The sequence below is a fragment of the Leptopilina boulardi genome, unplaced genomic scaffold (assembly GCF_019393585.1).
Source record: "Leptopilina boulardi isolate dan_hultmark-lab unplaced genomic scaffold, ZJU_Lbou_2.1 LbouV2_30, whole genome shotgun sequence".
NCBI classification, from domain to species: Eukaryota; Metazoa; Arthropoda; class Insecta; order Hymenoptera; family Figitidae; genus Leptopilina; species Leptopilina boulardi.
In genome coordinates this window covers 304,655-321,475 of record NW_026137863.1, presented here as the reverse complement: position 1 = coordinate 321,475, position 16,821 = coordinate 304,655, and the positions used below count along the sequence as shown (strand labels likewise).

The 16,821-nt window shown below is 30.7% G+C and overlaps 1 protein-coding gene and 1 long non-coding RNA gene across 5 annotated transcripts in view; one reads left to right on the top strand and one right to left on the bottom strand.

Moving 5' to 3' along the window:
* The window catches only part of LOC127282384 (glutamate receptor 1), a 283,556-nt gene that overhangs the window by 80,143 nt on the left and 186,592 nt on the right, over positions 1–16,821 (bottom strand). The window lies entirely within an intron of this gene.
* The window catches only part of LOC127282404 (uncharacterized), a 99,421-nt gene that overhangs the window by 65,793 nt on the left and 16,807 nt on the right, over positions 1–16,821 (top strand). The window lies entirely within an intron of this gene.

Below are 16,821 nucleotides of genomic sequence, written 5' to 3'. Positions count from 1 at the left end.
AATGATATTGATGAATGAAGTTTCGTAACTTCTCTCTCTCGCTCTCTCTCTCTCCCTCTATAAGGTGTCATGGAATAATGGATTGCTTGACGAACGAGAAATTCTCAGGGACCTTTTAGACATTCTATACCGTTTGTTTACACCTGATTAAATTCAAAATTGTTGATAGTTTCGTAACTTGTTTGGTAACGGTCTACTGCGTCTCTTATAAGTTTATATCACTATATACATTCACAAGAGAGTAAGAGAGTGAGAGAGAGAGAGAGAGAGAGAGACACGAGTTTTTGAGTTCACAATTATTAAGTTAATGGGAACTTGAGAAATAATTGGTCTTCAATAGTGTTTCCATCAAATCTAATCAATCTCAAAATATTAATTTAATTTTCAAGAAGAAGCCGCGAATATACATTTTCATATTAATTTTGTATATAGTTTGTAATTAATATACGTGTGTATATAACAAACATTCGTAATGATATATCTTGTATTTTCATTTGTTAAAAGAAAAAAATTAATGAAAATTTTATTTTTTTTTTGTTTGTTGAAAAATTTTGGTGAATTTTTTTCCTCACCATTTTGTTTGTTGATTTTTAATCATAAAGATGCATCGCAACGATTGTCAATCCATATAGAATATTTTTGTTTTTCATATATATACACGGAATTTTTTAAAAAAACGATTTGAAAATTGTTTTGAACCCAAATGAAAATTGTTGAAAAATCTTTCTCAAAAAAGAAAGGATAACTTATGAAGAGAAAAATAAAAAAATAGGGTTTAAGCAAAAATAATCAAGGAGCGATAAATTATTTTTGCTTAAGGCGAAACAATTTTATTTATTTTTTTTTTTTTGTATAAAAAATTTTAACAATTCCATTTGAGTAGACTAAGGTACTCGTTTCTGGACTCCGGAAGTCCTTGGAAGCGAATCGGATTTGCAAGTTTGTTTCTTAGTATAAGGCGGCCCTTAGTTTCTCTTTGCATCTCGAAAGCCCGGAACAAGCTAAAGAAGTTGGCTTGGACTTTAAAGGCCAAAAACAAGGATTTCTAAAAAAGAAAATAGGGAAAAGAAGAGAGAAAGAGGCCAAAAAAATACTGTTGGCATTTAAATAAAGATAAATGTTTTTTTTTTTTTTTTTTTTTTTTTTTTATTTATTTTTATTTTTGAATAGTTCCAAGGCAGAAAACTACTACTTATACGAGTAAACAAAAAAATTTAGAAAGTCTGACTAAATATTTACTTGTACTACTGATAGAATTACAATTGTTTTCTTTAAATACATTATCCATTATGTCTGACCAACTTGTACTACTGATTTTCTAATTTCGTCATTATTTCCGACTAAAAACCGACTTGAGATTCAAATGAGCTTGAATGACCTTCAAATGACCTTGACTTGACCTTAAATGACCTTTAAATAACCTAAACTTGACCTTAAATGACCTTCAAATGAGCTTGAATGACCTTCAAATGACCTTGACTTGACCTTAAATGACCTTTAAATGACCTGGACTTGACCTTAAATGACCTTAAATGACCTTCAAATGACCTTGACAAGACCTTCGAATGACCTTGAATGACCTGGACTTGACCTTAAATGACCTTTCAAATGACCTTGACAAGACCTTCGAATGACCTTGAATGACCTTGACTCGACCTTGAAGTGACCTTAAATAATCTTTGAACAGTCATCGTGTCTGACTGAAAACCAACTTGTACTACTGATTTTCTAATTTCGCCATTATTTCCGACTAAAAACCGACTTGACCTTCAAATGAGCTTGAATGACCTTCAAATGACCTTGAGTGACCTTGACATGACCTTAAGTGACCTTGACTTGACCTTAAGTGACCTTGAGTGACCTTGACATGACCTTAAGTGACCTTGACTTGACCTTCAAATTACCTTGAATGACCTTGACTCGACCTTGAAGTGACCTTGAATAATCTTTAAAAACAGTCATCGTGTCTGACTGAAAACCAACTTGTACTACTGATTTTCTAATTTAGTTACTGTTTCTGACTAAAAACCGACTCATACTACTAATTTTCCAATTTAATTATTGTGTCTGACTAAAAACCGACTCGTACTACTAATTTTCCAATTTAATTATTGTGCCTGACTAAAAACCGACTTGTACTACTGAAAATATTACAATGAGGAAAGTCAAATGATATTTTTACTTTCCAATTACTGATAAAATTTCAAAAAAAAAAAAAAAATTTTTTTTTTAAATGTCTGACTAAATATTTAGGTTTACTACTGCTTTTTATACTGCGCATTTCTTGTGTTTCTCTCTTTCTCTTTCTTTCATCTATAAAGTAAGCAAGCAAGCTCAAGAGAAAATTGTGTATGCGTATCGTATCTGTTCCGATCAAGCTTCTACTTTTTTTTGAAAGCATCGATACGGGTCGTCTCTCATACATGATTTGATATATCCATAAGACGGCGTATACCCACGAATCAAATGAACTTGCTATGTTGTAAACTTGGAAAATGCGTTACATTTCATATTGTAACATGATATTTCATTTTAAAAATGGATGATTTTGTTTTTTTTTTATTTTTATTTTTATATTCGACTACAAAAAAATTTTATTTCAACTTTCATCATAATTTGATTGCTCTTTTATTTTATTTTTTTTATTTATTTATTCTGCTATTATATTTTTATAATAATTTCTCATATTATTGAAATTAATTTCTCAATTTTTTGTAATAGTATATTTTTTAATAAAAAAAAAAAAATGTGTTCATTACCCTCCCCCCCTAAAAAAAAAAGAAAGACAATAACTATATTGAAATGGAAAATATATTAAATGCACGTATGTAATACAATATATGAAAGGATTTTAAAAATACGAATCGTACATTAAATAAATTAAATAATTTATATTCAGAATATAGAAATTAAATGTACACATATAATGTAATGAAACAAAAAAAAAAAAATTGTAAAATCAAATGTGTTAAAAGTATATATTTATTAATTAAATAAAATGAAAAACAAAATAAAAATATAAAAAATATAAAAAAATTTATTTTATATAAAATATAAAAAATAAAATATAAAACAAAATCATTTATAACAATTATCAGATTTTTCTTCGATGAAAAAAAAAAGAAGAGAGAATAGAGAAGTAAGATCCCCACCCAGAAAAAAAAAGAAAGGAAAGGATTTGGCGCGATCTTAGTTTCATCGACCTTATCGTGATCGTTAATCTTTGAAGGAAAGAGATTTTCGATTGTAACCATTACGAATCGTGCTTGGAACCCCTGCCTAAGGGATCCGATCAGTGGTCCAAGGCTTTCACTACAACTTTCCTATTTGACCCCACCCACCCCCACCCCACCCCCCTTTCCACATACATACACCTTTAGTGTAGGATTTGCCGGACCAATAAAAGGATTAATCGGACGAGGGTTAATCCCTATTGGAAGGATCGTTTCTCGCTTTCTCTGTCTTCCTTTTTCTTTCACATCTCTTTCTCTCTCTCTCTTAGGGAATTCTCACTCTCTCTCTTCTCGCCGCACACAATTTTGTCGTCTTTTCGTCGCTGTGACCTCCCTCTCTCTCTTTCTCTCTCTCTCTCTCTCTTGGTTCAGATTAGTCGCCACCACCAACCATTTGCCGTATACCCGATAACGATAACGAAATAGTATTTTTTTTTCTCTCTTTTTTTTTTTTTGATTTTGAAAAAAAATTTAATTTTCAAATTACGAAACAAATGCGAAAAATAGAAACTAATTTTTTCCCCCTTAATTTTTATTGCAAAAAAAAAAAAATTTATGCAAAATATATTTGAAAAAATTTATTTGATTCAAATAATCGGTTATTTTACTATTATCAAATCAATATTTACTTGAACTAAATAATTTTTATATTTGAATTAAATAAACTGTATTTGAACTATTAATTTCTGTATTTGAAACAAATATCAAATAATTATTATTTGATACAAACACGGAAAAAATCTTTACCTGATAAGATAACGTTTATTATCATGGTAACGGTTGCTATGGAAATTGTTTCCATAGTAACTTCTATCATAGTAACTTCTACCATACAGTAACGGTTTCCATAATAACTTCGGCTATAGTAACTTCTGCCCTACAGTAACGGTATTCATAATAACTTCGGCCATAGTAACTTCTGCCATACAGTAACGGTATCCATAGTAACTTCTGCCATTATAATTTCTGCCATAGTAACTAATTGTTGCCATAGTAACAAACTGTTGCCATATAGTAACGGTTTTCATTATAACTTCAGCCATAGTAACTAACTGTTACCATAGTAACTTCTGCCCTAGTAACTTCTGCCATAGTAACTTGTGCCGTAGTAACTAACTGTTACCAAAGTAACTTCTGCCATAGTAACTGTTGCCATAGTAATTGTTGCCATAGTAACAAACTGTTACCATAGTAACTTTTGCCATAGTAACTAACTGTTATTGTGGTAACTGTTACCATAGTTACTGTTGACATAGATACTGTTGCCATTTCTCCATTTAAAACAAATATCAATTAATAATTATTTGACACAAACACGGAAAATTTTTTTTTTACCTGAAACAGCTATAAGTTTCACTGGAACAGCGATATATTTTACTAAAACAGCGAAAGTTTTCCCTATTCTAGAGAAACATATAGCTGTTGCAGATAAAGATTTTTTCCGTGAATAAATATTTATTTGATAATAGTCAAGTACAATATTATTTGAATCAAAAAAAATTTTTTTTCCGTTTTTTTAATTGAAAGGAACAATTTTCGTTTAGGTTTTAAATTGTTATTTATTGTTTCCAGAGGGCGTCAAAGTCATGTAATTTTTTTCTTTACAAAATTGATTTTGAAAAAATTGTTGAAAATTTTTTTGCATATAAAAATATACAAAAAAAAACATTGAAAGATTGTAAGAAGAGTGGAATAATGCAGTTTTCTGTCGTTTCTAGTTTTACGTTGAAGATTACCTTTTCGAAAAGTTTGGAAAACTAGTTCTCGCGCGGTCGTCAATGGTTCCATCTCTCTCTCTCTCTCTCTGTCTCTCTCTCTTTTGGATGGAAGCTCGAACTTTGACAGACTTTGAAATGTTGGCAAAAGTTTTTTTTTTTTTTTTTTTTCATCCCGTTGGAATCAAGCTTCACGCGCGTCCGACTTTTCTTTTATTTACACACACGTCATTCACTTTTGGAATAACAAAAACTCATTTGGTTTTTTTCAAAAAAGAAAAAAAAAACAAAACTTTGCGACAGTTTTCCGAATCAGAGAAGAAAAATATTTTTCTTTTTCAAATTCGCATATACTTATTTTTTTTTTTTGTTTTCTGTTTCAGATATTTCAACCAGATGAAAACCGTAACATGTGAGTATACTATTTCTATATTTATTTATAAAAATCATAATATTTATATTACACTGAAAAAATAATGGCAATTGGAGTTGGGAGTAAAATTTTTTTGAAATAAAAAATCAACTCTAAATTGAAGTTAACTCACTAGGAGTAAAATTAAATCCCTTTAGCATTAACTCCAAAAGAGTGTAACTTTTATAGAGGCCCGTTGAGAGTTAAAAAAAATCCTTTTTTAACTTCTTTTTTTGAATTATAGTTGCAAAACTATTTTTTTAATAACGTCACAACGTTTTATTTACAACATTCCATTGTTGCAACTTATTTGTCATTTTGACAATTCCTTCTGTTGGGGAAAAATTTTCTATTTTTATTCGCATTGTTTCCGTTCTTTTTTTTCTTCTTTTTTGTTCCCTTAATTCCACAGGTTTTTCTTTTTTCTCCTGGAGCGTTTCGTCCTCGTCTTCCTCTTCTTCTTAACAACTCCTCCCTCCCTCCAAGACTTGTTCTTCCACTCGGTAGATTCGGACTGAGCTTTTTACAGTCGGTCATTAGGAAACGGACCGCAAATGTCTCCGCATGAATTCTAATGTCTGACTACGAGAATTAATCCCAGCTAGTTGTCGTGTTTCTCCACCCAAAAGCACAGAATATAAATGCATATATATATGTATGTATATATTTATATGCTCGCGATAATTTATGAATAAACGCGCGTGAGGAAATTTCGTAGGTCATACCTTTCATTTGTGCGAAACTGTATTTTGTTCTAAATTTTCATATATATAAAAGTTAATTGTTTACCTGATTTACGAGAAATCGTAAAATTCGTATATATAGAACACTTGAGAAATTCTTGATATTACAGTCTATAAATTTGAATTAATTAAAAGTAACTAATTATTAGTAAAAATCAGAGCTCACTAAAAATTGCAAAAAAATTCAATTTTTCTTAGGCAGAAGATTTTATTGCATATTCTTGCACAAAATACACCTAAAAGAGTAGAAAAAAATCGACAGCCAAATCCGAGTAGAGGAAGACACCTATTACCACCAAAAAGTCATCCAACCCATAAATCCAAAAAAATAAAAAAGTTCCCAAAAAAATTCAATTTTTCTTAGGCGGACTATTTTATTGCAATTTCTTGCACAAAATACACCTAAAAGTGTAGAAAAAAATCGACAGCCAAATCCGAGTAGAGAAAGACCCTTATTAGCACCAAAAAGTCATCCAACCCATAAATCCAAAAAAATAAAAAAGTTCCCAAAAAAATTCAATTTTTCTTAGGCGGACTATTTTATTGCAATTTCTTGCACAAAATACACCTAAAAGTGTAGAAAAAAATCGACAGCCAAATCCGAGTAGAGGAAGACCCTTATTAGCACCAAAAAGTCATCCAACCCATAAATCCAAAAAAATAAAAAAGTTCCCAAAAAAATTCAATTTTTCTTAGGCCGACTATTTTATTGGAATTTCTTGCACAAAATACACCTAAAAGTGTAGAAAAAAATCGACAGCCAAATCCGAGTAGAGGAAGACACCTATTACCACCAAAAAGTCATCCAACCCATAAATCCAAAAAAATAAAAAAGTTCCCAAAAAAATTCAATTTTTCTTAGGCGGACTATTTTATTGCAATTTCTTGCACAAAATACACCTAAAAGTGTAGAAAAAAATCGACAGCCATATCCGAGTAGAGGAAGACACCTATTACCACCAAAAAGTCATCCAACCCATAAATCCAAAAAAATAAAAAAGTTCCCAAAAAAATTCAATTTTTCTTAGGCGGACTATTTTATTGCAATTTCTTGCACAAAATACACCTAAAAGTGTAGAAAAAAATCGACAGCCAAATCCGAGTAGAGGAAGACACCTATTACCACCAAAAAGTCATCCAACCCATAAATCCAAAAAAATAAAAAAGTTCCCAAAAAAATTCAATTTTTCTTAGGCGGACTATTTTATTGCAATTTCTTGCACAAAATACACCTAAAAGTGTAGAAAAAAATCGACAGCCAAATCCGAGTAGAGGAAGACCCTTATTAGCACCAAAATGTCATCCAGGTCAAAAAAAAAATTTCCAAAAAAATTTAATTTTTCTTAGGCAGAAGATTTTATTGCATATTCTTGCACCAGATACACCTAAAAGTGTAGAAAAAAATCGACAGCCAAATCCGAGTAGAGAAAGACCCTTATTAGCACCAAAAAGTCATCCGGGCCAAAAAAAAAATTTCCAAAAAAATTTAATTTTTCTTAGGCAGAAGATTTTATTGCCTATTCTTGCACCAGATACACCTAAAAGTGTAGAAAAAAATCGACAGCCAAATCCAAGTAGAGGAAGACACTTGTTACCAACTTAAAGGCAACCTCTATCAAAATATCTAATTTTTAGTAAAAAATAACTAATTGTTAGCATAGAAATTAGTTGTAAAAAATTACTAATTGTTAGTAAGAATACTAATTACTAGTTGAAAAATAACAAAAAATAGTCAAATGTTTTTCTAAAGTTTGTATTACTTTTACATAACCTTAAAATGAATTTACTTAATAATTACATAGTCATTTTTATATTTAGTTTTATATATTTTTTTATTTTTAATTAATATTATTTATATTTGAATCAATTGACTGATTTTTTTTGCTATCGAATTAGTTATTTCCTACTGATTTAAAAGAGAATACGATTAAAGAATGAAAATCTCTTTTCCATAGTGTTACTAAAGGTCACAATATATACAATTTGAAATTGTAACTTGTCGCGAACAGTTACATTTGGAAAATGTAGCAAGATCTGCGGAAAGTCCCAATGCTCATAAAAAATTTACAGCTCGTATACGAGTGTACTGACTGTGTATATATATATATAGAGAGAGAGATATTTGTGTACAAAACAACAAGCGAATCCTATCACTATTTTCCTACTATAAATTTCATATGAGACTGATACTTTTTTTGTTGTCGCTTGACGTGGAAAAATTGTTATATATTTTTTCTTTTTTTATTAATATATTTTCGTCACATTATTTGAGGGACATAATGTTGTGTTTTCTTCTTTATATGCAAAATTTTTAACCACCTTTTTGCCCGGGAATAAAATTACTTAATAATGAAAATGAATATAGTTTTTAAAAAATTAAAATAGATCCAATTGAGGATTTTTTTTTTATTTAAATAAATTTTTATTTGATTTAAATAAAAAAAAATTTATTTATTTCAAATAAATAAGGCCAGTAGACTATAGGAAACAAATACACGTTTATTTAACTCAAATATATTATATTTGGTTCAAAATCAAAAACATTTCTTTAAAACCCTGCTTTTGTAAAATTAAATAATGTGTTTTAATTTTATTTTTCTTTTTTCTAATTTTACTAAAAGAGAAAAATAAATTTAATATGAAAAATTGTCTTTTTCAGGACAATTTCTCAAAAGAGAACATTGTAATATATTAATGGTGAGAAAGGGAGAAAGTAAAAGAGAGAAAGAATGACGCGGTTTCTTTTGGATTTTTTGAAAAACTGTATCTTACAAGATGGATTAATATATTCCACAAAGTCCTTTATATTATGTGTGTATATATATATGAATTGAGCAATAAATCATTCTGTATTAAATTTTCGGGGGGAAAGTGGAGAATTTCCATTTTCTAAAAGATCTCGTCAGGTTTATACCTCTTCCTTGCGATATCGACTTCACATTCGAATAGTTGTATAGGAAGTGTAATTAAGAAGTTATGAGCTTCAGAGAATCCAATGAACAAAGGATCAATTTTAAGTCCAGTAGAAAGCTTTCAGCGTGGCCGTAGGGCTTTCCTTGCTTAATATATATATATATATATATATATGTATATAGAGAGAGAGAGATCTATAGTTCCTGTAACAAAGTGGACATAAAGCAGATGCGAAGTAAGCTTCTAAACTTTTACGCTAATGAATTTCACTGTGTAATTAATATTGACAAAATTTCCCATCTTAATTTCAAATGACAAAAAAATTATTATAGTTTGCCTCTTAACTTATCGATTTCATTTTATTATTATTAAAAGTATTTATTAAAAATTAAGGTCCTAGTAAAATAACTGATTTTTATATAAAATTAACTAAAAATTAATTTTTACAATACAGAAATATTATTTTAATTAATAAAAAATAAACACTGAAAATTTTTTTATTTGATTTATATAATCGGTTACTTTTCTATTATCAAATAAATATTTATTTGTATCAAAGAATTTTTGTATCCAATAATTTTTATTTGTATCAAATAATTTTTGTATCCAATAATTTTTATTTGTATCAAATAATTTTTGTATCAAATAATTTTTATTCGCATCAAATAATTATTATTTGAATTAAATCAGTATTCATACCAATAATTTTGAAACGAGAAAATATTTAATTGACTTCAGTAAAAAATAATTAGTTCAAGAAAATATTTTTTTTTGATAATAGTCAAGTATCTGATTATTAAAACAAAATAATTTTTTTTTTAAGTGCAAGAAAATATTTCAAATGAAAATTATTTATTCTTAATTTTTGAAATTAAATAATTAAGTGAAATAATATTTGTATATTTATAATTTCCAAGTAATTAAAAATTTTATTATCCTTCTACCTGCGTCCCGAGAAGCGTTTGTTTACATTGAAGTACAAAGGATACAATGGTCACAAAATGCCTGAGACAATTAAATCAGTTGCAATTCGTGCTTTGACCTGTTAAGACCTGCTCAAACTGAGAGTAAATTTTCTAATTATATATATATATATTTCCTTTATCTTTTGTGCTCTTATATTTGAATAGTTATAGCTTCGGAAGTGCTCGAATTTTTTAATTCGCGAACGACAAATTGTTTTTTGTTTAAATATTTTCAAAAAAAAAAAATTTCGGAAGTGTTCGAATTTTTTTTTAACCACGTGTTCCAACAAATCTCGTCCAAAATATCTCATCGTTTTTGGGTCCAAAAGGTTAGTGATATTTTTTTTATAAATAATAATTACATGCAATTTTTATTGGGAAAAAAATTTATTTGATTCAATTAGTAACTTTATTGTCAAATAAATATTTATTTAAATTAGATAACATTTTTTTGCACCTATAATTTTTGTATTTGAAACAAATACCATTTAATTAACAAAAAATTATTTCGTACAAATAAATATTTATTTGATAATAGTATAGTAATCAATTATTTGAATGAAATACATATATATTTCAGTGTAGAATTAAAAAAAAATTTTATTAATAAATTACATTATATTATAATGTAACAGAGAAAAAAATAGTCACGAAGTAATTTTTAGATTATAGGGTAAAAATGTCGCTCTGACTGGTTACAGCTGGCGTTTTCGAGACCATTTATAACACATAATACTGTTTTTCTCCCTAGATTTTGGCAAGAGATCATTTCCGAGAATCATTTCTCAAAGCCACCCTCGTTCCGATTTCGACTGCAAGTTGCCCCTTACTCTCCCTCATTCTCTCTCTCTCTCTCTCTCTCGCTCTCTCCTTTATTACAAAGTCCTAGGAACTGTCGTCGAACGTTGAGAGAGCATTTATGCATTTATGCCCGCGACTCGAAACTTTTGAATTAGATTGTCAAGATGTCGCAAGATGACACTCGCTGACTTGGAAGACCTTTAAAACTTTCGACTCGGTTTTCGTTTTTTTTTCTTTTTTTTTTTTTATTTCTTTAAAGAGGGAATTCAATCTCGACGACGGTACACCAAAGAACTTGGAAATTCTTGAACGTTTAATCCGGAATTCCGTTGACTCTTCGCGGTCCTTAACGATCAACTTTTCTTTAAAACGCTCACATTGAAGCTTCTATCAAACGATAACGATTTGTGATGGTGTATATATATATGTATATTCTTGATTCCAATTAGCGACGACGGGAAAAATGTTCAACCACTCACTTTTATATTTATATTTGATTTAAGTTTTTGCTACAGTTTACAAAAAATTGAAAGCTAATTTAAAGGTTCTTAAATGTTCTAAAATAAATTTTGGATAGATTCAAAGTAGTTTCAATGAAGGTCAAAGTAGGTTCAATTTGGGTTTCGAGTAGGTCCAATGTAGGTTCAAACTAAATTTGATGTAGGTTCAATTTAGGTTTCGAGTAGGTCCAATGTAGGTTCAAACTAAATTTGATGTAGGTTCAATTTAGGTTCAAAGTAGGTTTAATTTAGGTTCAAAGTAGGTTTAATTTAGGTTCATCATAAATTTAATTTAAGTATACAGAAGGTTGAACGTAGTTTCAAGGTGGGCTTTATGTAGATTCAATGTAGGCTTAATGTAGATTTAATGTAGGATAAACGTAAGTTTAAAGTAGGTCCAATTGAGGTTGAATGTAGTTTCGATGTAGGTCCAACTGTGGTTCATGTAAATTCCATTGAGGTGCAAAGTAGATTTAGGGTAGTTTTACAGCAGGTTCGAAGTAGGTTTGAAGTACTTGCAAAGTAGTTTCAAAGTAGTTTTAAAGTAGGTAGAACGTAGTTTTGAAGTAGGACCAATTTAGGTACAAAGTAGGTTAAATGTAGTTTCAAAGAAGGTTTAATTTAGGTACAAAGTAGATTTAACGTAGTCTCAAAGTAGTTACAAAGTAGTTAAAAAGAAGGTTCATTTTAGGTTCAATATAAATACGATTTAGGTACAAAGTAGGTTCAAAGTAGGTTGAACGTAGTTTTAAAGTAGGTTCAAAGTAGGTTGAACGTAGTTTCAAAGTAGGTACAAAGCAGGTTGAACGTAGTTTCAAAGTAGGTTCAAGGTAGGTTGAACGTAGTTTCAAAGTAGGTACAAAGTAGGCTGAACGTAGTTTCAAAGTTGGTACAAAGTAGTTATAAAGTAGTTACAAAGAAGGTTCAAAGTAGTTTGATCGTAATTTCAAATTAGGTTCAATTTAGGTTAAATGTAGTTTCAAAGTAGGTAATACTTTGGTTCAAGGTAAATTCCATTGAAGAACAAAGTCCGTTGAAAGTAGTTTTAAAGCAGGTTCGAAGTAGGTTCAAAGTAGTTTCAAAGTAGGTTAAACGTAGTTTTAAAATAGGGCAAATTTAGGTAGAAAGTAGGTTGAACCTAGTTTTAAAGTAGGTTCAAGAAAGGTTGAATGTAGTTTCAAAGTTGGCACAAAGTAGTTATAAAGTAGTTACAAAGTAGGTTCAAAGTAGTTGGAACGTAGTTTCAAATTAGGTTCAATTTAGGTTAAATGTAGTTTCAAAGTAGGTAAGACTAAAGTTCAAGGTAAATTCCATTGAGGTACAAAGTAGGTTGAAAGTAGTTTTAAAGCAGGTTCGAAGTAGGTTCAGAGTAGTTTCAAAGTAGTTTCAAAGTAGGTTAAACGTAGTTTTAATGGAGGGCAAATTTAGGTACAAAGTAGGTTGAACGTAGTTTTAAAGTAGGTTCAAGGAAGGTTGAATGTAGTTTGAAAGTTGGTACATAGTAGGTATAAAGTAGTTTGAACGTAGTTTCAAATTAGGTTGAACTTAGTTTCAAATTAGGTTGAACGTAGTTTCAAATTAGCTTCAATGTAGATTTAAACTACTTTCAATGCAGAATCATCTAATTTTCTTTAAAAAAAAACCAAAAACCAAAAATTTTAAATACATAAATTAAAAAAAAATTGTTACGAATTTTTTTTTTTTTTAAATAGAAGACGATTCCGAATCGATCGCATTTTCCGCCGAAGATTGGAAGGAAAATGGAAATCTTGAAGGATATCTGGCGCTTCGCTTTCATGGTAGAGAATCAAAGACCCACACACACACACCCCAACACTTTCTGTACTGCCATAGCAATATCGTGGGTATTACCTTTCCTCAATATCTATAGAAACTTTTCTCTTTATTCTATATATAGTCGAAAGTCAATTGGAATATTGACACCGTGAAAACTTTTTCTGCGTAATTGATAACTTTTACAGAAAAATTTTTTTTAAAATAAATGTCAAACATAATTTCCTATTCTATTCTTTTTTCAATTCAATTGAAGGTAGGTTTTCCTAAAAAAAAAATCGGTGATAATTAATTTTATTTTTTTTCCCCGTATAGGATGATATTTTGCATGTGGCTTGAGGCGATTCAAAAATTTGAGAGTTGAGGAGATTATTTACGACACTTCTTATATGAGATGCGGTATATATATATATAGACATATATAAGGAGTGTAAAAGCTATGCAAGTGTATAAAGGCTTTTAACGTTGCAAGAAATTGAAGGTTTGGCAAAGTTTTCAGCGCCTTTTCCCATCTTGCAATTTCCTTTACCCCCGTTGCTTTTGAGGCACACTTTTGCTCCCTTTGCCGTTCATTCTCCCTCGCCTCTCTCTATATATATATATATCTATGAGATAGTATATCTATATATGAACATACTCGCACAGACTTTGCGCTCACCTTCTCGCGTGGTCTTGCACCTTCGGGCGTTGGATAAACCGTCGGGAATTGAACCTCGGGATTCATACCGCGTCTGCTCTCTATATAGCGCACACATACAAGGACTGTGAGTAAAAGAGAGCGAGAGAAAGGAGAAAGACAGAGGAAAAAGGACTAGATGGTGAAAAAGAAGGGAAATACCCTCGGGAGTCCTCAGCAGATTTATGCAACCCTTGCTGACAACCTCAACCCCCTTTTATATATATATATATATATATACTCATTCACCATCATAGCTATGGGAAACGTGAGCCAAGAATCCTATCAGGATATTATGCGATATGCATCGAGAAGCGATAGACCGACACAGCTTTACATTTAGTCTTTCAATTTAATATTCTTTCTTGATTATTTTCTAATACCCCCCCAACTTTTCGAAAAATGATAAATTAATTAATTTATTAGTTTGAGCAGGCTTAGTATTTATAATTTTTCTTCTACAGGTATGTATGTATATGTTTTTGTTTGAAAAAAAATTTCCGAAATTCTCCAAGGATTTTTTTTTTAAACTGAACGCTTAAATTTGCCTATTGTAATTTTGAGATTAAAGGGGCTTTTTGTTTACATATTAATGTTAGAATAAAGGACACTTGGTATTATTATTATTAAGGTTTGTATAATAGATTTTCTCTGGAACACTATGTAGAAGAGGTTGGGGATTATGAGCGAGGCAAACCAACTGGCATTAATACAATTAGTGCAGCTTTGCTAAGTACTATAACGTGTACGGCCTCCTTGGCCCCCCTTGGACTGAGCCCAAAATTTCTCTGCTCGTGGTTTACGTTTACAAAACGGGGACGGAAATGAACCGACATATCCTTAAATGGTTCCCATCGGTATTGCGGTGCGCAACGATGAAATCGTCAAAATGTAAAAATCAATTTCCGCCTAGACAGAAAATATCTCTTATATCAAAAAGAGTTACTACGACAGTTGTAGTTATTTATATATATTTTAGAAAAAAAAAAAAAAATACTTTCCTCAAATAGATAAAAATAATTTTCCATTTATTTTTTAATTAATTTCTTATAAAGAAAACGATAAATTAAAAAAAATGATTTTTCGATGAAAAATATTTTTTTTGTTCCTTGAGAGAAAATTTACTTTCTTCGTTCTCCTTATCATTATGAAAAGTTGTGCCGGCACTTGTAACGTGAAAACTTTGTAGGTCAGGAGAAAAAGTTTCTTTTTTAGAGCCACACACGTAGGAAGTCTTTGAAAATGAGAATTTACTTTTCTGAAATTTCACCATCAACACGTTTTATATTTTTTCTAGTCGTTTTTTATTCTTACACACATATATATATATATATATATATATATATATATATATATATATATATACATACAAACAGACCCTTCTTGTAAATTAGAACAAAAGTTCCCGCACAGCAACAAAAAACACGCGGGGAAAAAAAAATCTGTCAATTCATCGGCAAACTTTCAAAAACTATTGATTAATTGTTTTTTTAACTGCGGAAATTTTTTTTTTATTCCTTCGAAAGACGAAAATAAAATTGATCTAAAATACAATATTTTATGGGATTAAATAAAAACTGAGTAGCTAGAAAAATGAAAAATAAATAAATCACGGAATACGCGAAATTAAATCACGGATTCCGCGAAACTTGGTGACTAATTACGCGAAATTAGATCGCGAAATTATTACACGAATTACGCGAAATTAGATCACGAAATTATTACACGAAATTATTACACGAATTACGCGAAATTAGATCGCGAAATTAGTACACGAATTCCGCGAAACTAGATCGCGAAATTAGTACACGAATTCCGCGAAACTAGATCGCGAAATTAGTACACGAATTCCACGAAACTATATCGCTGATCTTTGCGAAATTAGATCACAGATTCCGCGAAACTAGGTTACGAATTACGCGAAACTAGATCGCGGAATTAGCGAACTGACAACACGGATTCAGCGAAACAAGATCGCGGATTACGCGAAACTGGATCACAAATTCTGCGAAACTAGATGGCGGAGTTTGGGAAACTAGATTACGAATTTCGGGATCTATTTCCGAAATTAGATCACGGATTCCGCGAAACTACGTCACGAATTCCGCCTAACTACGTCACGAATTCCGCCTAATTAGATCACGAAATTCGCGAAATTAGTACACGAATTACGCGAAACTAGACCGCGGGTTTAGCGTAACTAGCTTACGAATTTCAGAATCTATTCTCGAAATTAAATCACGGATTCCGCGAAAATACGTCACGAATTCAGCCTAAGTAGATCACGAAATTCGTGAAATTAGTACACGAATTCCGCGAAACAAGATCGCGGGTATAGCGTAACTAGCTCACGAATTCCGCGAAACTAGATGGCAGATTTTGCAAAACTGGTTCACGTATTCCGCGAAACTAGATCGCGTAATTACGCGAAATTAGATCACGGATATCGCAAACTAGATCGCGGAATTAGCAAAATTACAACATGGATTCAGCGAAACAAGATCGCGGATTTCGCGAAACTGGATCACAAATTATGCGATACTAGATCGCGGATTTTTCGAAACTGGTTCACGTATTCCGCGAAACTAGATCGCATAATTACGCGAAACTAGATCACGGATATCGCGAAACTAAATCGCGGAATTAGCGAAATTACAACACGGATTCAGCGAAACAAGATCGCGGATTTCGCGAAACTGGATCACAAATTATGCGATACTAGATCGCGGATTTTGCGAAACTAGGTCACGAATTCCGCCTAAGTTGATCACGAAATTCGCGAAATTAGTACACGAATTCCGCGAAACTAGATCGCGGAATTAACGTAACTAGCTCACGAATGCCGCGAAACAAGATCGCGGATTACGCGAAACTTGTTCACGTATTCCGCGAAACTAGATCGCGTAATTAACGAAATTACAATACGGTTTCAGCGAAACAAAAATCGCGGATTACGCGAAATTCCGCGAAACAATTATTTAATTTCGCTGACTAACCCTTCATATAGATTTGGCCCTGGATAAAATTTTTCTATATATTGTAGTGTATATATAGGTAGAATATTCTTTT